This window comes from Columba livia, chromosome Z, assembly GCF_036013475.1.
Source record: "Columba livia isolate bColLiv1 breed racing homer chromosome Z, bColLiv1.pat.W.v2, whole genome shotgun sequence".
NCBI lineage: Eukaryota > Metazoa > Chordata > Aves > Columbiformes > Columbidae > Columba > Columba livia.
The window spans coordinates 46,437,049-46,458,292 of NC_088642.1; the positions used below are offsets into that span (position 1 = coordinate 46,437,049).

General features: G+C 42.3%; 1 protein-coding gene across 1 annotated transcript in view; it reads left to right on the plus strand.

Moving 5' to 3' along the window:
• Window positions 1-948: 948 nt before the first annotated feature.
• Window positions 949-21,244, plus strand: part of MEGF10 (multiple EGF like domains 10) — a 106,531-nt gene continuing 86,235 nt past the window's right edge. The window contains exon 1 of the mRNA XM_065045696.1: window positions 949-1,074. The gene's annotated coding sequence lies outside the window, so the exon portion shown is untranslated. The remainder of the gene's footprint in view (window positions 1,075-21,244) is intronic.

Here is a 21,244-nt window from a genome sequence, read left to right on the forward strand (position 1 = left end):
ACTGGGCGCTGCTTGCGCACCCCACCGTGCACTACCGCCCGCAGTAAAACCTGCTCCCTTTTCTGTGAAGAAAAAAAAAGATGCTTTAACGGCACAACAGCCTAGTACGCGAAGCGCAAAGCGCAAAATTCCATCTATAAACGAAGCACTACTTAACAGTTACGCAAGGCAGATTTCACGGTGCAGAATCTCCTTTGGTTGATTAGCTACTGTCTTCATTATTTTCATATTTAAAACATACTTTTTTTTTTTTTTTTTTAAATCGTGCAAAGTCTGTGTTAAACGCAGTGGGGAAGGATGGGATGACAGTTGTCAGTCTCTTTTGGCCTCTCTTTTGTTTAAAGACCCAAGTGAGTAGTGGTTGCTTAGTTTCACAAAACACTTTCCTTCCTGTGCTTCATACTGCAACTTCAGTCACGAAACAGGCTCACAGGTCTGAGTTACCTGAAATATTTTGGGAATAACAAGTATCTCCAACTAAATATGCAAAAATACATAGAAGTGGAAAACTAATGATGCTCTTCTTTATCAAGCTTTACGGGAGGGGAGTACATGACGTCTGTTTTCCTGTGGGTTTGGGTCTCCTGACGGAGCCGGGGACCAGCGCTCCTGAGACCTAAGGAGTTTCGACGATTATATTCCTCGGTTACCTACTGGGTGGATGTCCATCCTTCACGGGGCTGAACAAAATTACCTCTGTAGCTTTCGCTTTGCCTGCAAGTGACTGGAGGGAGGCTATTTTGGGGGGTGGGAAGATGGGGGAAACAGGGGGAAGGCAATATTCCCGACGGCGACCTCCCCAAGGGAAACACCAGTCCTAAAAACCTCTAAGTGGTTAAGTGCCTTGTCTGTCTCTCTGCCCGTCGTGGCTACGCGCCGCTAATCAGACTCCAATGCCCACCCCGGCAGCAGGGCCGGAGGCCGGGGCGGGGGGCGGGGGCGGGCCGGGCCGGGCGGAGGAGGGGCTGCGTCCCACCGGCCCCCCGGCACACACCGCCCCTCGCTCGGCGCAGCGGCGGCGGCACCCGGCGGCTCTTGGCGTCCCGGCGTCCGGGAAGGGTGCCAGCGGGACAGGTAGGCAGGGACCCGTCCCATCCCATCCCATCCCGTCCCGCCCCGCCCCGCAGGTGCGGCGCCGGGAAGCCGGGCGCTGGTGCGGCGGAGCAGCGCGGCGGCATTCCCGGTCGGGTGGCGGCATCCCGGGTCAGGCGGCCACCCGGGGAGGGCAAGGCGCTACTGCCCCCGGAGCGGAGATTGCCCTGGGCAAAGGTGTCCTGGGGGCACCGGTGGGGCGCCGACCCCGTTGGTCGGTCGCGCCGCTTTTGCAGCGCAGCCAGGCACCCGTGGCATATGCCACTACGCGTTGTCGCTGGTGGGTGACCGGGCTGGTGGGGCGGCTCTGGGACTCCGGGCAGGCTCCTCTCGCTCTCCCCAACTCGCATCGCCTTCGTCTCTCCCCGCCAGCGGTCCGAAGCCGGGACGAGTCAGTTCAGGCTCTCCGTAGAGCAGAAAATTTGAGCGAAAGGTTGTGTTTTGTTTTTATTTTTTTTTTTAAGGTTACCGTTCGTTTCAACGGAAAGCTTTCAGCAGTCCTAAACAGAGACTTGGACGAGGGTACATACTGAGATAGAGGGATGTTTGTGTATATATGTAAATAAGCATGACCTGCACGTGAAAATTCACATCTGTTTAATAACCTGACTTTGTTCCAGAATATGTCTTTCAGCAGAAGCTGCCTAGAGAAATTCTTAGTTGTGTGGTATCCTGTACAGATTTTCTATTTTGTGTTTTAGCCAAGAAGTAGGCTTGATCTGGAACTGTAGGCACAAATCAATTAGGAAAAATAAACAGCTGCTTTTCTTAGAATGAGGTGGGAATGCAGGGCTTTTTTGGTAATCTTACGTGTAACTTAAATATTGCTGCCAGTCTTTGAGTAATTAAATGTAGTCAAAGCAGACATATTTCCTGGAATCATATACAGCTCTGCAGATTTTCTCAAGTACCAACTTTTGATTATGAAGTGAGTTTAAAACCACAGTTTGTAACATGCTATTGGTACTGAAGATGTTTCATGGCATGCTTTCTCAGATTTGTAACTGAGCTTTGGCAGCAGCAGTTGGGACATCAGATTAACATAAAGACTCTGTTTAGAAAAAAGTGTTTTTATTCAGCAACTTTGAAGAACAGAAACCCCACCAAATCTGGAGAGTGTCACTTATTTCCCAGCAGATAAGCTACAGACCTATGCTGAAAAGTCTGAGATGCTTTGAGCAGCATGTCTGCTGTGAGACTGAAACTGAAAGCTGGCTTCAGGCTTCAGTTTCCTTGTCAACACCCCTAAATGGCAGTTGTGCCCAATAACACAATATTGGGTGGAAAGCATACACAATTAGGTATGTGCATTCCTCTTGAAGTGCAGAGGGGTGTGCAACTGTCTGAGCTGGAGACAGAATTTAGGAAAATAACAGCCTCGGTGGCCAAATTATCTGTATCAGTTGCTACTCAATGGCCTTGTAAACAAAATGTTATTAAGAATTTATTTTCTGTCTCAAGTCAGAAAAGCCAGCAGGGTGGGTGTGCTCTGGATTTTTAGTAAGCTTGACAAACAATGTAATATAGGCCCCAGTTTCTACTTGTTTGCTCATATAACTCATGCACCTGCACGGCATCAAAACATGGGACCTCATCTAGTGAAAGTTATTTGATTTTCTTACACAGACAACTGTAATCACCATGTAGCCACGTCATACAATTTAATTTAAATGTGTATTGCTCCCACAAGAGGTGTATCAGTTACATCATTTTAGTATTGATTGTTAATATGCTGTGAAGGTGGCATGACTTTGTTTGGCTTCTTAAGATGGTGGAGTTTTAAGTCTGGAGTGTTACAAGCCTCTGCTAGAAGACAAGCAGTTCACAGTGTTGGCAATGAGTTTCCTGTGTCTTGCTCATGGATTACAATCCATATCTTGCAAAAAAATTCTCAGCTGCCGTCTACTCAGTGACAGTAAACTGGTGCGAAGTAAACTGGAAATCACTTGTCAGACTTCCTCTGTTTTCAGTATCAGGTGGTCAAACCATCCAGAGTCTGCACTGGTCTCCAGGGCAGGGCTGTGCACACCAGTTTCAACTCTCCATGGACATCCCCAGTAGACAGAAACTGTACTGCTTTTCCCTCAACATCATGATGCTCTAGCCATTTGTATACCATAAATTTTACCATGTAGCTGCTCTAGCTAAAATACACGTAGCTAATGCCAACACTTTAAATGCGACTGGGGGGGTGTGGGCTTGTGTCCTCACAAGGCGGGCACCAGGAGGACCTGTCCCCTGGTTACAGTGTTAAATGAGCTTTTCCTGCCCAGCTGGTGAGTAGTTTGTCCAAGGGAACAGTTCTTCCCTGACTCTCATAATGACATTTTCTGCAATATGATGTGTTCTGCTGTATGGGTCACACACCTAGGGAAGCAAGTGCACTTCAACAAAAGTGGCTAACTCATCTACGCAAAGAATGTAGGAACCATGCATTAGCATACTTAATTTTGATTAACATCTAACAGAATTTGGAGTGGGCTTTTGACTGCAGCTGGTAAGGATTGCTTGAATTTATATTCAGATTACTTGGCAGGAGTTTTACACCGTGTCTCCACATCCCCTTTTCTTGCCTAGGCATTTTCACTTCTTCTCATTAAGGGAAGTAAGTGGCTTCTAAGGAGGGAAAAAATTAAACAGATTATTTGCATATGTGCTGCAATTTTAGGCAAAACAAAGATATATTGATTCTTCCATAGAGAATACCATAACATGGATCCAGTATATTCATTTTTTAAATGGAACACAGTGTATAGCAGTAAAAATCCACTATAAGCCTTTATTTATATACGAAGTGGAATGGTGTAGTGGAATTGCAGTCACAGTTCTTACATGCTTATTCCCATTAAACAGTGTCTTCCCTGATCAATTACGCCAGTGACTCTAGATTTCACTATAGAGTGGTTATGTTACCAACTCATTGTCAGCAATGGAATTTGACCCTGATTTTTAACATTAAGACATGAGTTTCCCAGTAACTGGTACTCATATTCCCCTTAGAAGATTTGAAATATACACTAGAATTGTTGTATCATGAACTTAGATATAACTGTGTTTTTTCATCTATGAGAAGAATCTGTGTCTTGATATGCCAAATGTTTTTCTGATTAAAAGAGTATGTATCATCTAAAGCCACCTGGGAGTATTCTGGGGATGGATTTGCTTTACTAGAATAGCTTTATTGATTGTGTCAGCATTCTTGTTAATTAACCTATTCAAACTGTCTAGTCTTTAATTGATGTTTTGCTTATGTAAGGATTTGTGCTTCATGCCTTTGGATGTACACATTAGGTTCACATTAAAACACAGACAGACAGCTCTTCATGTTTTATCTATGTTTTGTATCTGATTATCAGAAAAATTAGCCCATAGCCAGCAATGAAGTACTAATTCTGAGGCCTTTTGATGTGCAACACAATGAAAGAATATAGATTGGAAAGCAGCATAATTTTAACTTTGACACTGACTCGCTGTGTAATTTCAGGAATATTAATCTTTTTTTCCTGCTGCTGTAAAAGAATACCGTTTTAAGCCTACTAAATTATTTTTGTTGAACATACAGAGATGCAACTTGAATATAAAGACTTCATATCAATGTTTCTCATATTTAAAATGGTAACAGTAGCACTAACAACCATAGGTTGTATGGCTCTAGTGTCCTACAAGTCACAGTACCTGTACAACAGCACAGAAACAACAGCAAAAGTGATCTTACCTTTTATGATCTAAAATTTAAAACAAAAGACAATACAAAATATGGAGGAACAATGGAATAATGAAATTGGCTGTCAAGCCACAGTCATATTATTAATAAAAATATGTAAATTAAAATGTTTAAAGGGATTTAATGATAAGGGTTTTTTTTCTGGTGCAAGTCTACAAGTAGGAGACGGTGTAGAACTACTTCTCTGAAACACCGGTGTATTGCCTATGAGGGCTGGTACCATGGCCCTGCCAAGTAAGGGGTCAACATCTTGTGAAGAATGAGAAATGCTGGGCATGGGAGGAGACCATGAAAGGCAAAGGGAAGTCATGACCTTAGGATGATGCAGAAGGTGGATTTGTCAGGGGACAAGAGAAGACCATCAGGGTTTTATGATGTGGGTGAAGTTGTCCAGGCGTGACACTGGCGGGCCCTGACCCAGCCTGGTGGTGCCTCTCATGGGCAGTGCTGGTCTGGGAGGGCGTGCTTGAAATAGTGGTGGAGGATGTAGAGTAGACAAAGGGCTGGCCAAGGCTGCTCAAGAAAGGAAAACTATCAAGAGAGCGATAATGTCTGTTTAGGGCAACTGACATGTCTACAAGCAGTAGCAGGGTGGAATACAAACCAGAGTTTAGCAGAAGATATGTTGCTTTGGTGAACTGCAAAGGAAAGAAAAATGAACTGGACAGAAAACACTAAGCAAGCTGGTACTTTGTTGTTCCATGCACACCCGTTTCTTTTTGGAAAGAAATCTTTGCTTTGGAAAGTTTTCTGTACATTTCAAGCATTATTCTGTGAGTTCTTGCTGAATTGCACAGGGGTAGATCCTGTAAAACCTGTTCAAAGTAAGTAGTGCTGTATTCCCTAAGCAACTGTATGAGATAAATATGTGCAACACAAAGTGATTCAGAGAGACAGTAAGGGCAGGAGGATGTTGTTCTTAACGTATTTTAGACTTAGCCCTGTGAGAATATTTTCCATTAATGAAAACAAAGACATCCGTGCAGGGTCTCAATGAGTTCAGCATGTTCACAGCATCTTTTGAAGATTCTCTTATACAGAAATCCTGTTTATCTACTTTTCAGGAGTCTTTTTGGGTACTTGATGAATTTAAAGAATTTACAGAGCAGGTAATAACATTGTCACCTGGTAAGTTACTCATCTTCGTCTTGTGGAAATGTTTTGATTTTATCTTGCAGACATTTTCCCGAAGTGTAGGAGAAAAATATTCAAGGGGGGTGATATTCAAGGGGGTGATATTCAAGGGGGTGATAACTTTGACTTGGGATTTTTCCTGTCCCCAACTGTTACTTGGAACAAAATACTCCACTGTCGAAGGGCTTAGGAAAAGTAATGATGAGATCCTCACCCATGGTTCGCAGGGGACCTGGCAGTGCTGTGCGCTGCCCGTACTCCGCAGTCAGGCTGCAGCTCTGCTCCCGTGCCAGCCCAAGGTGCAGAAGCTGCCCGAGACCTCTCTGGCTCCAGCTCTGCCTGTGCCATGGGGTTTCCCATGGGCAGCCAGCAGGTGCTGGGGAAAGCTGTACACGACAGTCTCGTTTTGACTGTGTTCATATCTAAAGGTCAGGGCTACGGGGTGCACCTGCCTTGCGTTGTAGACACAGGTGGGAACAGTGAGGTGGTGAGCTGGTGGAACAAAGGGGAGGAATTTGCAGGTGCAGTGCTATGCTTGTCTTCTCCTAAACTGCGTTTTAGGGGGATCCCACTACCATGGTGGTATCGTTCTTCCCTCTCATATTGCAAAGGTGGACTGAATCAAACTTATTTCTATGTTTTCACTATTGTTAGTTTCACTCAGACCTTTTGTACTACGGCAGTCTATTTTTTATTAACTGTGTTGCTCAACGCATGAGTTTGGTGTTGATTCGTGCATAGCGATTGCTATTTTATGTTACTTGCCCTTTTTTTGCATGTGACCCATAGAGAATTTTTAGATGCAGATGATTTGTGTGAGAGCTTTTGAATCCTGATTTTTTAAAGTTTCGGCATTGCTGAACTGATTAACTAAAGAGGAACGAAAGAGTTTCGATCACAGGGCTCTGCCAAAAGGAGCCCCCGAAGTGAATGTTTTGTGTGAAAGCATGCCTTGCAGTTTAAGCCCAGAGTGACAATGATTGTAACACAACGCTGTTCATGTGACAGCCAGACAAAGAGGCCATTATGCATGGCTGGCTGGCATCATATCCTCCCAAAGCCAATAGTCAGACTAAGCTTGGTTGCCCCGAGAACGTGAATACACTGGAACCACTTGTATGTTAAAAAAGAAGAGAAATACATGAGTGTCTGTGTGTGCATGCTCACGTGTGTGCTGAGGTCCAGTTATGTTTTGAGTACAAAATTATGTACTTGATTTGTTTATGGGTTTTTTTTTGAGTTGCTGTCAGGAATCAGCAGAAGCCATGTAACACAGCACTGAGGACAGACATGGTGGGAATAAAGAAAAGAGTATGTCAACAGACCAAGTAGATCTTCCAGTTCTTTTGCTCCATGCTACGAGACTGCTTCCTGCAGCGTGCTTTTGAGCCTGAATAACTGAGTTGTAGTTTCCTCTAAAGTGTTTACAAAATCTTCAACTCACTGGTCTGTCAACACACACATGTTATGATCATTGGAACTAAGGCACAAATAATGCTTAAGTGTGATTGTGGGAAGCATTTGTTTGGTTACTTATAAACCCTCTTCAAAGGGTTCAAGACCACCAGCAAGAATCAGAGCACTTGATACATGAAGAAATGTTGCTGATGACTTGTGAGCTGAGGCAGTCCTGGCCCCAAAGGCAGCATACTTGAGTCAGCCATTGTAAATCTACTTAAAAAATAGGTTATGGCAGCTGGAGTGGAAAGCTCTTCAATTAGAAATGTATTTGTTTAAAAACAACTGTCTTGCCTTTGCCCCGAGGGCTGGATTGTCTTACCCAGCACACCGGGGGTAGCACCCATTGAGGACCTGAGTCACTGGTGATCACGCCCAGCAAAGGCACTTTGGCCTCATTCCCTAGCTACTGCTGTACATTTCTTATTTTCCTTTTTTTTTTTCATTTTTTCTTCTTGTTTTCTTTTTCCCTATCCCTCCCAGCCCCCTTTTTCCTTTTCTCCTTTCTTATTTTTCTTTCCTTTTTTACTTCTATTTTCCTTTCTTTTATATTTTAATATTTTTTATCTTTTTGCTTTCCCCCCTCTTTTTATCTTTTTTCTCTTCTCTTTTATCTTTTTTTTTTCTCTTCCCCTCTCTTCCTTCCTCTTCCCTCCTTTTGCCTCCTCTTTCCCTCTCTTTTTTTTTCTTCCTTTGATTGAGGACCTCATTAAACTAGTGTTTGCTTTTGACTGATATTTGCTTCTAAACACTTAGGGGAAACATGTAGTTTATTAGTATATTTGGACTGGCATTAAAAAAAAAAAGGCACCAAGAGTTCAATTTCTTTAATTTCACATCAGGTTCAAATATGTTTTTTTCATTTTGCTGTGACTGTTACACTTTCTGAATACAAAAATTTGAAATACGAAATTATTTCATATTCTTCAGTTAGGTTTTGTTTATACTAACACATTTTTCTTACTTTAGTTATACTCTCCTAGTGAATGTTTTACTTCAGAGAAGTTTTTGAAGTGCAAAGAGGGCCAGAAAGCATTTTTTGCAACTTGTGACAGCGTAGTATTAAATAATTCATCTTTTTATTTATTCAGTTCTCTGTCATTAGGCTTTTCTTTGGAGGGTTTTTTGTCTATATTTTTGGGAGAGACAATGACCAAAATTACTTACGCCTATATTAAGAGTTTCGTGTCAGCAAGAATCAATCTGAAGAGGGTCAGGCCGTATTTTGTGTTTGGGGTACAAATGATAAATCAAGAAGCAGGGTATATTGGTAGCTCTATTTAAATACACAATAGAAGTGCCTGAAGAGCTGGCGATTTTGTTGCTCCCGCCTGCACCAACAAAGGGCCAAGCTCAGTCCTGCTCCATCCAGCATGTGCTGAGGGCTGTCCTGGGCAGCTGGCCCTTCACTGCACTCACCCCCCCACTCCAAAAATGTGACTCTCAGGACTTGTTACAGGCTCTGTGTGAACTTGGCGCTTCTACGCACATACCCATTTTTATGCCAAGTTGCTTGTGGTTGAGGATCGAAACTAGAGAGCTTAATAATTTTGCCTGAATTTTACATGCCAGTAAAAATGCCGGCCAATTTTGGCCTGGCACTTGGATGGTTTTTTGGTGGTGGTTGCTTCTTTCTTTAATTATGATGTGTTTGAAGAGTCTTACTGCTCCTGGGAAAAATCTGGAAGGTGTTTGGTTTGGGGAGCAAGGTTGGCAGTTAGACAGGTTGGCAGCTTTTTCCTCCAGTGTTTATGTTATATGTTTTAGCAAATCTTTTAAATAGAAAGAAATACTGAGGATACAGTGCAGCTGGTGTCAGAGTAAGGCTGAGCTGTTGGTCTAAGAAATTCGGTTATCTACGTCAGGTGAATAAATGCTTGCAGAGGGTACAGCTGGGCTAGACAGGCCGGTTTTTTTAAACCTCAACAGAAGGATCGGTACTTGATTTTTTTAAACTGTGTTAGAAGGGTCCCAGACTCCATAGAGTCAGGATTTCCTTTTGTCTTGCAAGCACTTTGGAAATGCTTGTGATCTCTGTGTGTGCTGTCATTAAAGGATGATTGTAGGCTACTGCACAGTCTTACGACAGCAGTGGATTTTAATTATCCATATAATTACTGTTTTATGCATAAGAATTGCTTCAATTATGATGTCCCTATGAATGTCCTAAAAGTACGTGTCATGTAAAACAGCACATTGTCCATCTCCTGAAGACAGCAAAGCGAACAGCCTCTCCAAATCTGAAATCCCACCTCACAGGTGGCCCTTTTACTCATGAAAGGAAATTATTATTCCAGATACTAATGTTTGGATTGCTTGGATTTGTCCAAATTAACTCGTGTCCCAAGTGTGCCTTACTGTTCAACTCACATCTGCCTGTGCTGTGTTTGGTTTTGGGACCACAAAGGACAAGGACATTTGCAGAGATGACGCTGTATGATTCTTGGCTGTTAAATAGAGTTTGGTGTAGGTGTCACTCTCTCTCATGATGTAAGCTTTCATGGTCCTGTTTGATGTTGTCAGCTCCTCCCATTCTTTTGTCATTTTCTGGTGAATTGTAAGTATCCAAATTACTATATTCAGTGACATCAAAATACAGGAACTTCACAACTTGTGAAATGTGGGGTTTTTTACAATGCAACTAAGAGATTTTCAGGAATCTAAATACTTCAAGAAGATTCAATGGAATATTGTGTCCAGTTCTGGGCCCTTCAGTTCAAGAAGGACAGGGAACTGCTGGAGAGAGTCCAGCGTAGGGCAACGAAGATGATTAAGGGAGTGGAGAATCTCCCTTATGAGGAAAGGCTGAGGGAGCTGGGTCTCTCTAGCTTGCAGAAAAGAAGACTGAGGGGTGACCTCATTAATGTTTACAGATATATAAAGGGTGAATGTCACAAGGATGGAGCCAGGCTCTTCTCAGTGAGAACCAAAGGTAAGACAAGGGGTAATGGGTTCAAACTGGAACACAAGAGGTTCCACTTAAATATGAGAAGAAACTTCTTCTCAGTGAGGGTGACAGAGCTCTGGAACAGGCTGCCCAGGGAGGTTGTGGAGTCTCCTTCTCTGCAGAGATTCAAAACCTGCCTGGACACATTCCTGTGTAACCTCATCTAGATGTTCCTTCTCCAGCAGGGGGATTGGACTGGATGATCTTTTGAGGTCCCTTCCAATCCCTAACATTCTGTGATTCTGTGATCCCTGTGCAGGGAGTCTCTGTGCCAAATACTCAGGTGTTTGACACAGGGACTGGTTTTCAGTTTTGACAATGATGTTTCTAAAGCAAATTTCACAATTTATGCAGGCTGCCTGGCTCTGTCACCACCAAAATCATAGGCATCCTCTTCACTATCCTCTTTTCGCCTACAACAAACCCTCTTAACATGCTCATCTCCTCTTCACCGACTTCCCTCTGCTTAGACAGTGAAAAAGTAAGAGCAGAAAAATCACTTGGGTCCTTTTTTCCGTCCTGGCCGAGGACTGTGTGCGGGCTGTGTGAGGGCACCTCCGGCACTGGGGAGACCCCTCGGGGCTGATCGCCTGATGGCGGCATTTACCGGAGGCACCGACGGCTCCTGCACTTAACTCGCAGCTCCGCTTGCTCTGTAATGGAGCTTTGGTGCGGCTTTAATCCGCGCCACATGCGGGTGACCCGAGCAAACCCTGTGGGAAGACAGAAGCCCTGTTGTGTGTTTGTGGAGCAGTTGCTCGGAAGCTGATGTACAGCTGTGGCCAGGCTTGTTTGGAAGTGCAGAGTAACTTGATATTTTAATCTTTTTTTTTTTTTTTTTTTCTTCCACAGACTGATATTGTAAATAACAACTGTTTCAGAAAGGTACCTGCCAGGGAGTTTGAAATGCGTATTTTAAACTGAGGGGTAGATTTCATGAAGATATTAGCTGAGTGCAAAGAATGTTCTTTTTTAAAAAACATAATTTTAGCTAGTTTCATTTCTTTTAAAATAAAATGTATAAGAGAAGACAAGCTGAGGGCCCAGTTTTCTTGCTTACATTGAGTAAACCGGGAATAACTCAACTGAAATCAATGAACTTTCAGAGTAAGTAAGGTGAGGTCCGTGAATACAGAACCCTCATGCATTGCCTGTGCAATACTTTGTAGGATCCCTGAACACACATGTTCTGTGTTGTCCAGACATCCCAAAGTTGCCTCCACTGAAGTCAAAACAATTGGCCTCTTTTAATAGATTATTAAATTTTATTTCAGCAAAAAGCTGAATTTTCAGCTGTGTAATGGATTCTGTTGAAATGCATAGCAACATTAGTGCCCTTTATGCTTTAGGGTTATTTTGGATTGAAGTCACCACACATTGCAAATACTGCTGTGCAGGTATGCCACAGGGCTTCATCACCTTAAGACAGGAGATGGTGCTGAATAGAATGAGTTTCACTAGTTCTGCGGAAGTTGTTGAAACTCTGAACCCATAAAAGAGTGCATATTTAATTATTGAATAAGGAGACTGGTTGAGTAGTTGTTGAAAAATGAAGCAAAAACATAGCAAGAGATGCTTTCTTGCTGCTGTCAGTAGATTTTTCCATCTCCATAACCATTTCATAGAGCTTGGAGACATCTCTCGAACAATATTGTTCCTCTGCGACTTTAATGCGCTTTTGAGATATGTTCCATTCTTTCTTGCGGAACATGCCAATTTGCATTATGTATGAATAATGACAGGCAAGATATGCATTCATGGTGAGTGAACCTCAAAGGATGCAGTAATTTGGGGTTCTGGTCTGTGCCACTAAAATACAGAAGAATTTTTTTGTGTCTTTGCAAACTGTCAACCTTGTTGTGTGTACCACACCCTTTTACAAGTTCCTTTTTATTTTGACAGTGGATCCACTTCAGAAAAGTCATTTTGTTTGGTTTGGTTTGGTTTGCCAAAGTAGTGCTGGAATGCAGGGAGGAAATGCTCTTTCTCATCTAGTGGTAAAAGAAGATATAAAAAAAAAGTCTGAGGATGCTGCCTCTTGGACTTCAGTTGGAGGTTTTTGAAATGAAGTATAAATTAATTGCAGTCACTCCAAGAATGTCTAGTGGCATTCAGACGCATCTTTGGAGGTAGCGTCCTGGGATGTACTTTAAGCTTCCTCTTCTTCTCCAATGCAGTCTCTCACTACACTTCTAAAAATTACCCTGATTTCTGTTGTATTGCCTATGTCCAGGGAAATACCAAAGTTTTACTACATTGAGGCTTTTTCTTATGCATATATGTGTGTTTTTCTTCATTGCAGTTTACAACATGAATACCAATGGGAAAAATAAAGAAATGAAAAAACAGAGAGCCAAGAGGGCATTATTGGCCACTTCAGAGATGACCCAAATCTGTTAAAAATTCTTTCATTTGTGATTTTATGTGTGGTGCTTCCTTTGTAAATGTCTAAGACCCAAAAGTCTGTATTTCATGATTCTGATGCTACACCCACGGTAAGCACTGTAAGCATGATGTGCATGTTATTGCCACTGGCAAAATGTTGAACCGGAGGCATGAGTCCTAAGAGTAGGCTTAAATTGGAGACCAGGAGACCTAAATTTTGTTCTCAGCTCTGCTGTTGATTTGTTTTATGAGATAAGATATATAGTCAGGAGTCTAAATACTTTCCATGTACAATTTGGTTATTAAGAGCAGCCTTAATAACAAAAAGCCTTACAACATTAGGAAAAGTGTTGTAAATCTTATATAGAGTTATGTTGATAAAAATACTGTATATGAGATTATGTCATAATATATACCTAAAAATAAATGTGCTTAAGCAAGTGAATCTTATACTTTTCTGTATAAAAGAGGCTGAGGGAGATCAGATATTTGCAGAAGGCACATGAGAGGAAGGAGACCCCACAGTCAGAGAGCTACATGGAAACTTGCTGGACCCTCTTGCAGCATGGAGCAGCCTTGGACTCCTGAGTGCACTACAAAGACCTTCAGACAGTGACAGAGAGCATCTGCCCTGGCTCGTCTAACCTGCTGGGGGAGATTGTTTCCAAAAAACAGTCACTTGCTCTCCTGGAGGGAGGGAATTAGAGTGTCCCAGTCTGCCCTCCAGAGAGAAGAAAGATTTATTCATGGATTAGTTCACTGGGCAGCTGATCGGTTGGGTCAGACGAAGCACCCATCACTTGCCCGAGCCCGTGGTAGGCAGCTTTTCTTTAGCTTTCAACACAAGGGCATCCTTCTGCCTTTCAGGAGCGGATGCAATGGATATCTGTACAGTTTTTATTGCTCTTCTACACATTCCTACCTTTCTTCACAGTCTCTAGAGCAGCGCAGAAAATTGTTAAGGAAGGTCAAATAATCTCTTGTTCATTACTGGATGAAATAGATGAAAAGAAGTAATTTTAAGCAGTATGGCAGCTGGCCTGTCCATCTTCCTTGCTGACAATAGGAACATACATTTTTGTGCTCCTATTCAAAGCCTGTGTGAAATTGGAAAGAAGCAGTTAGTTGAGGGAGAAGGTGTGTCTAAGCTCAGAGTCATTTTGCTGCGTCAGGACTGGAAGATGCTAAGAGCTTGGGTTTTAGAGTCAAAAGCAGATCTGCTGGTAGTAGAAACAGTGTAATAGCAGTTAGCCAGCCCAGGCATGGAGTTTTCACCAGGTTTTTTAATCATGAATCTGAGCCCGTAGTCATCAAAAGTCAATTGTCAGCACCACCCAGCATACAGCCATGGGCAGGATAAGAGATGCACTTTTTCCCAGCTGGGACCAGTACTGTTTAGCATCTTCATCAATGACATAGAAAGTAGGATTGAGTGACCCTTCAGCAAGAGTGTGGATGACACCAAGCTGAGTGGTGCAGTTGACAGGCCTGAGGGATGGGATGCCATCCAGAGGGACCTGGACAAGCTTGAGAAGTAGGCCCATGAGAACCTCATGAGGTTCAACAAGGCCAAGGGCAAGGTCCTGCACCTGGCTCAAGGCAACCCCCGGCACCAATACAGGCTGAGGGATGAGGGCGTTCAGAGCAGCCCTGCAGAGAAGGACTTGAGGTTGCTGGTGGATGAAAGATTGGACATGAGCCTGCAATGTGCACTTGCAGCCCAGAAGGCAAATTGTATCTTGGGCTGCATCAAAAGGAGCGTGGGCAGCAGGTCAAGAGAGGTGGTTCTGCCCCTCTGCTCTGGTGAGACCCCACCTGGAGTCCTGTGTCCAGCTCTGGACCCCTCAGTGCAGGAAAGACATGGACCTGTTAGAGAGGGGCCAGAGGAGGCCAAATGATCTGAGGGCTGGAACACCTCTGCTATGAGGACAGGCTGAGAGAGTTGGGGTTGTCCAGCCTGGAGAAGGCTCCCGGGAGACTTTATTGAGGTGTTTCAGTACTTAAAGGGGGCCTCTAAGAAAGATGGGGGCAGACTTTTTAGTAAGGCTTGTAGTGATAAGACAAGTGGTAATGGTTTTAAACTAAAGGAGGGGAGATTCAGGTTAGGCATGGGGAAAAAATTCATTGTGATGAGGGTGCTAAAACACTGGCCCAGGTTGCCCAGAGAGGTGGTAGATGCCCCATTCCTGGAGACATTCAAGGCCAGGCTGGATGAGGCTCTGAGCAACCTGGTCACATTGGAACTCATTGCAGGGGGGATTGATGTAGATGACTTTTGAAGGTCTCTTCCCACCCAATCTATTACATGATGCTGTGATCACGCAACCTCTGGTGTGGGCTGCTCTGATCTCTCCCTCTTACATGGGCTTTGCTTTCCTCTACTTGTTTGCACTGTCTTCTGCCAGGGACCTGCATTTGGGTTTGCTATTTCTGCAGCAAGCCCCCAGCTAAGCTGCCTGGAGGGTCCCTGCTGCAGCCAGGGAGGTGATATGGCAAATGCTGGCAGCGTTGATCTGTTGGGCTCTGAATTTCAGAGAGAACAAGCAGTTTAGTGAGTTCAGGTTTCATCCCAGATTTCCACATGGATCTGAGGAGAGCATCCGTTCCATTTTGGCTTTTCCCAGAAGCTCCTGCACCGTGAATGTCCGGTCCCTCTGCAGATGCTGTGCTGCTTTTCAGTGTCTCCTCAGCTAGTTGCTGCTCTGCTAGCAAAAGAAAGTTGCAGATAAACTGCTGAAGGTGAAATCTCTTCCTGTGCAATTTACAAACACTGGATTGCTTAAGTCTGTCATCCGTTAATGAGAGATGACACATTCATGCATTCAGATTTCACTGCATTTCCTTCTGAAAATAGTGAATGCTTTTAATTTCCCTTAAAAAATGCACAAAATGCAGCAGAAATCGTAACAGCGATGCTGATAATGCCAGTTGGGCTATAAGTTAGAAGTCTACTTTAAAAGTTTCCCTGTTTTCTGGCACAGTCTCTGACACATACACTCCAGTCAATCACAGTAAAGTGCCTAATAACAGATGTGGCAATTAAGCTGAAGAACTCTGTCTCCCTCTTTTAAATTTTATTACAGAGAATACCTCATTACAGAGAGTACCTCATTAAACCCACCATCGTAGAGATTTTTTTAATTTGGCATACAAATGTCCACAAAAATAAGATCTCTGAATAGGGTGCCTTGTTGCTAAACGTGCTATGTCAGACAATGCTATGAATAGACCATTTTTGTAGTGATATGAGCTCGTACTACTGTAGTCCTTTTACAACCCATGTTGCAAAGAACTACAAGTTTAAAGAAGGCAACATGTGTCCTGAAGGATAACATTTTGGGGGATTTAGGGCCTTGTGCTTAAGTTAATAAAAATATGGTCTTGATTCTTCTGGGTTCAAATTACTCTGCCTTCAGCTGGAATTAGCAGCAGACATTTAGGAAGGTTTCAGATAACCTGTAACCAAGGAAATTAACATATTTTAATAAGAGAAGTTATCTTGAAAGAAGATATTAATTGTGACCAAAAAGTCTTCTTTTGATTGTTAGAGCTTCTGGGGCATTTGCCTTCATTAGCTTCTTTTAATGATGTACCAGGCACTCTTTTAAAGGAGAATCTGATTCATCATTCAAAAAAATTAATTTAAGAATGTAAGGATTGAAATGTCTTAAAAATTATGGTAAGAGAAAACTAAAACTCATATAAATCAGAACTGGAAACTTTGATATGAAATTACTGTTTTAGTATCTAAGTGGTTTCATGCGTAAAATACAAAGTTGTTTACTTCATTTTTGGAAAGAACATGTTTTTTTTTTACTGCCCAATACAAATGTTGGTAGCTGGTTTATTTCTTAGAGTTATTATTTATTCACCAAAGCACAGTGTCAGATTCAGGTATTCATCCAGGAGTGTATTGAACCTGTCTGTGTACATTTACCTGCATTTATGTATATGCAACAGTGTGCAGGTGCTTGCATGTGCATACACACACACATACACAAACATATGAAAGAGAAAAAACCTGCAGTCACTGTTGGCAGCTGGCAGGCTGCATTTCTCCCTAGGAATATTGTTTGTTCTCTGCTGACCGACAGGGAGTCTAAACATTAAAATTATATAACTGCAATCATGGTTTTAAGTTTGTAATATTTTTAAAAAATAATGTAATGTTGAGTTTAGGTGTCTTAAATGTTCAACTGCTCCTTAACCTGTTGTTCATATTGTGTCTGTAGATATTCCAGGCCACAGATGGTAAAATGAGACCACATTGTCACTCTGTAATGTCAAAGAGCAGTGCAGATCAAACAAGCTAATAAGTAAAGGTCAGGGAGGAGGTTTACAGATGTAAGGATTGTTTCCATAACTGCACATGCTTACAATTGTTATGAAAGGTGTACAGATAGCATAAAACTTAAGTGTTGCTCCAGTTCTTCTCGGGCAGTAGCAATGATACACGCCTGTCACCAGTATAATGGACATGGTATGATCACTTGGTGGCATCTCGTTAGGGCCTTCAGCAGTATTAAATTAACCGTGGTGGAGAGAGACAGGCGAAAAATGAAAAGAGTAGGTGGGAAAATGTGTCTGGTCTCATACATGTTGGTCTGTAGAGCTCTTTCCGTTTATTCCAGCTAGTGGTGACACCAAAAAGATGCACTGAAAGGATCTCCCAGTGTTGTTGAGCCATTTTACTGGGAAAATCACACTCTTACATGTTGCTCACTCTGTAGGATGGCGTCATCAGGTTGCACTGTAGTATCACTGAAAGTTGTTAAGGCAAAATTCCTCTCAGCTTTAATGGGAATAGGATTTGTCCCTTTAACTGTGGTTTTATTTAAGAAGTAGAATTAACCAGTCTCTTTTAGTTTTGCATTATGACCTTCCATTTTCCCCCTTGAAGAAAGAACGCGGGAGTACTACATCCATTCTAACCTTTGCAAATGCCAAAATAAAAGACGGAAGAAGTGAATGAATGAAGTGTCAGAAGAAACACTTCTAGGTTCCTCAGTCTTCTACCAGAAAGTTTTGGATTTACTTTCCTGGGGGTGGAGTATTTGGGGATGTGGGAGGCTTGTGCAATGAACTGTAGTTACTTTGAACTAGATTTCTATAGGTGAAAAAGAAAATATGAGAAGTAATGCATTGATATTTCAAGATGCCATTAAAATGAGATGGCATCAGAGTTAATTAACTTTTTTTGGTCTTGTTTTAAAGTAGATAATTTGAAAAATGAAGTCTATAACAAACTACTGTAATAGGGATTTGCAGGAGTGAAATACTCAGTCTTAATCATTAAAAGAGGAGATAACTGGAATGACAACTTTATTTTCTGTAGAGTGTTATATGCAAAATGGCATTTCCATGGATGACTTACAAAGATAAATATATTGAAGCAGCGTTACCAACAAATTTGTTCACAAATTATAAAAATCTCGTTAGCAACTAGAAGATATAAATAAATGAGGGTGTTCATGTGTCTGATTTTTATAATGAAAGGGTCCAGTGAAAGACTCTGACATGCGTGGGGAGCTGTAGACTGAAGAATTTTGCCAGTGATAACAGAGGATGTGTCTGGGAAGGGGGAGAATGGAATGTATGATGGAAATGTATGTGGAAAAAGGGAACGTGCATGTAACTGGGGAAGGAAAGAAACAGAGGCAGTCTTTGAAGAGAGCTGAAAAAAGAAGCAGAAAACTTTTAAAGGAGGGCGAGCACATTTGAAATGGATCCTGAATTGCATAGGAAGCTAAAGGAATTGTCTGAATCCTGTGGTCATACTCTTTTATAGGCTGGCAATAAACTGGAAGTGACACAGTGTCTGGAAGACTGGTACTTGAGATAATAGGAAAAGAGAGGTCACAAAAGCTACAGGCAAGACAGAGTAAAGCCATGAATGAGAATTTCCACACCAGTGGAAACAGGGCATTGGTGTATTTAGGCAACCACAGGATTGTCCCAGGCAGCTTGTCAAAACCCACAAAGTTTTCACAGTTGCATCCATGAATACAGTATCCTTTCTTGTGATTCCTGTTAGAAAAAAAATGAAATACCAGATGTCTGGTGGTGCTATCTGCTTAAAGGACTATGCTAAAAAATTTGATACAGATTCTTACCTTGTTATTCTGTAATAAACAGAGCTTTAATACATGCCACTAATGTCTAACTTGAGAATTAAGTTTCCTTAAACACATGCATCCAGTTATTTTTACTCTTAGCCTTTTAGCTTTCACTGGTACTATTAAAACAGCCTGGGGTTTAATATACAGACTGGTCGTCCAGTAAGCAACACATTATTTGATTTAAAAAAAAAAAATGAGGAGGGAGGGGAAAGGAAGTCTGTGTGGATATGATTTTTGTATCAAGTCCTGTACTGTACAGCCTCTCTTAAAGTATGAGTTACTGTTAACTGACTGGTAACTGTCAACAGCCACTCTGGTAAAGATGTCCAGGGCTGATAGATGCCATCTGTGTATGGACTGAAGGCTGCTGGTCCCTGCGTCAGTAGCCTCATCCCAGCCGGGTAACGTCACCAGCCATCCCCTGGCTCCCACATGCCTCTGCATCCCACCGCTGTGGCTTCTGTGGGGACAGCTGGCCAGCCCCAGGGCAATCTGCAGCTGTGGAAAGGGGCTGGAAGGGGAGGAGGAAGACCTTGAAGCTCTGGCTAGAGGGTGCAGGAAACAAACAGCTGCAATAACTTGCCCACAAATGGCAGTCAGCTGGGAAACAGTGAACTCTAAAGATCTACAGACGCTTAAGAGATGGTGGTTGAGGGCGGCCTTTCAAAAACCAGGCTCCTATATGCCCTTCCTTATGCATGGAAGGGGGAACTACTCTTGGTCTTGAGTTGTCCCCTGGTGACAAGCTGCATGTTGCCTTTGACTGAAAATATGACCCTGATACAACACTACCATCAACAGTACAGGCACAGCTGGTGAAGATTTTCAGTGGTCTGTGTTTACAAAATTTGTTTATTATAAATTATTTTTAGAAACAATTTCCTTTTGTTTGGCCTTCCTCATCTCACATATAGCTTCTCTATCCATCACTTACTCTTGTTTCATTGTTTGGTTTGGGATGAATGAACATTAAGCATCCTGAGGAATTTTCCTTTTTTTATTTTTGGTGTGAGAACCTGAAGTTAAAGCAATAAACATTTGCCCACTGACACTCAGAACAGAAATAGATAATAAGTATACTGACCTGACATAATTTTCTATGGTTCACTTAAAGTGTCTTGTGTAAAAGAAGTGCATCAGGGTTTATGTTCTAGCTGCCATTTCATCTTCTGAAAGTGTGCTTTTCAGATACTTTGATTTGGATTCTAGACAGCTTTAGCTGTATTGGGTAACTTTTCATCTGGGTGGAAAATAACCGGACAGCACACTTAGCCAAAAGATTTTTGTTAACAGTTCACCTTCTCGACTTCCTGTGTGAATAATCTTTAAACATACAAAACCATGTAACCTTAATGATCATAGGTTTGCATGTTCAACACCTATACTTGTTATTTGCCTGAAAAAAAAATCTTTTAATGTGAACAGTGTTCTGATTTAGTGGACAATTACAGCTACAGTGAAGTGACCCCATGCTTGTGATGTTTGGCAGCCTGCCTCAGAGGAATAATAATGAGTCCATCTGCAAAGGATCTGGCATGCTGGCATTTGTCTTTACCATGCCTCCTTGCCTCATGCAAACTTGACTTCCACTGAACTTCCTTTCCCTCTCCTTTTAAGACTGATTTGAGGGAGAAGAGGACTGATAAATGGATATATCATCCTTGCCAACTTAGTGGCTATGGAAGCTCCTACTGTACTGTGAGAGTGTTGCATGGCAGTAAGTGAAGTTGGTGGGCCAAAAAGAGTCTTGCTTTTCAAGAGGCCAGAAAATCTTAGGGAAACTCTAATCTCATATTTTACAGTAAGAACAGATATTGTAAAAGACACTGCTGACTGACTTGCAGGGAAATACAGAATCCTTTAGGACCCGCTTTATGCTGGTGATGGAATAGCATTGTGCTTTTGGGTCTGTACTGATGCTGGGGCATACAGTCCTATGGAGGGGCCAGCTAACTGGGACCATGCTGCAGTGCTGATTGGCATTGCTAGTATAGAACTAGAAGTTGGCTGAGAGCTAAAGATTTTTGTTTCCTCCAGTGTTTCTAGTAAACTTATTTCATTCTGGAAATGGAACTGTCCTTATAATTGTGGTGCGAGAGATGGTTTGACACTTGTAAAACGATGTGTGACGGCTCCCCGCCTCTCTAGCCTTCTGCCTGAACGTTTTCATGTTTAAGTAGAAGGTGCCTACTCCAAAATACAGTTTAACATGTTCTTTCTGCTATTTAAAATCAGATTATGTGTTGTTATTTATATTTAGAAGGAATGGTACAGATATGCAGCCTTTGAAATTATAACGTTACATAAAGGATCGTGATGCCATAGCTTTTGAAACAGGTATTTCCATGACTTATAGGCAGATAAAGCCTGGTATTCTCCAGACTT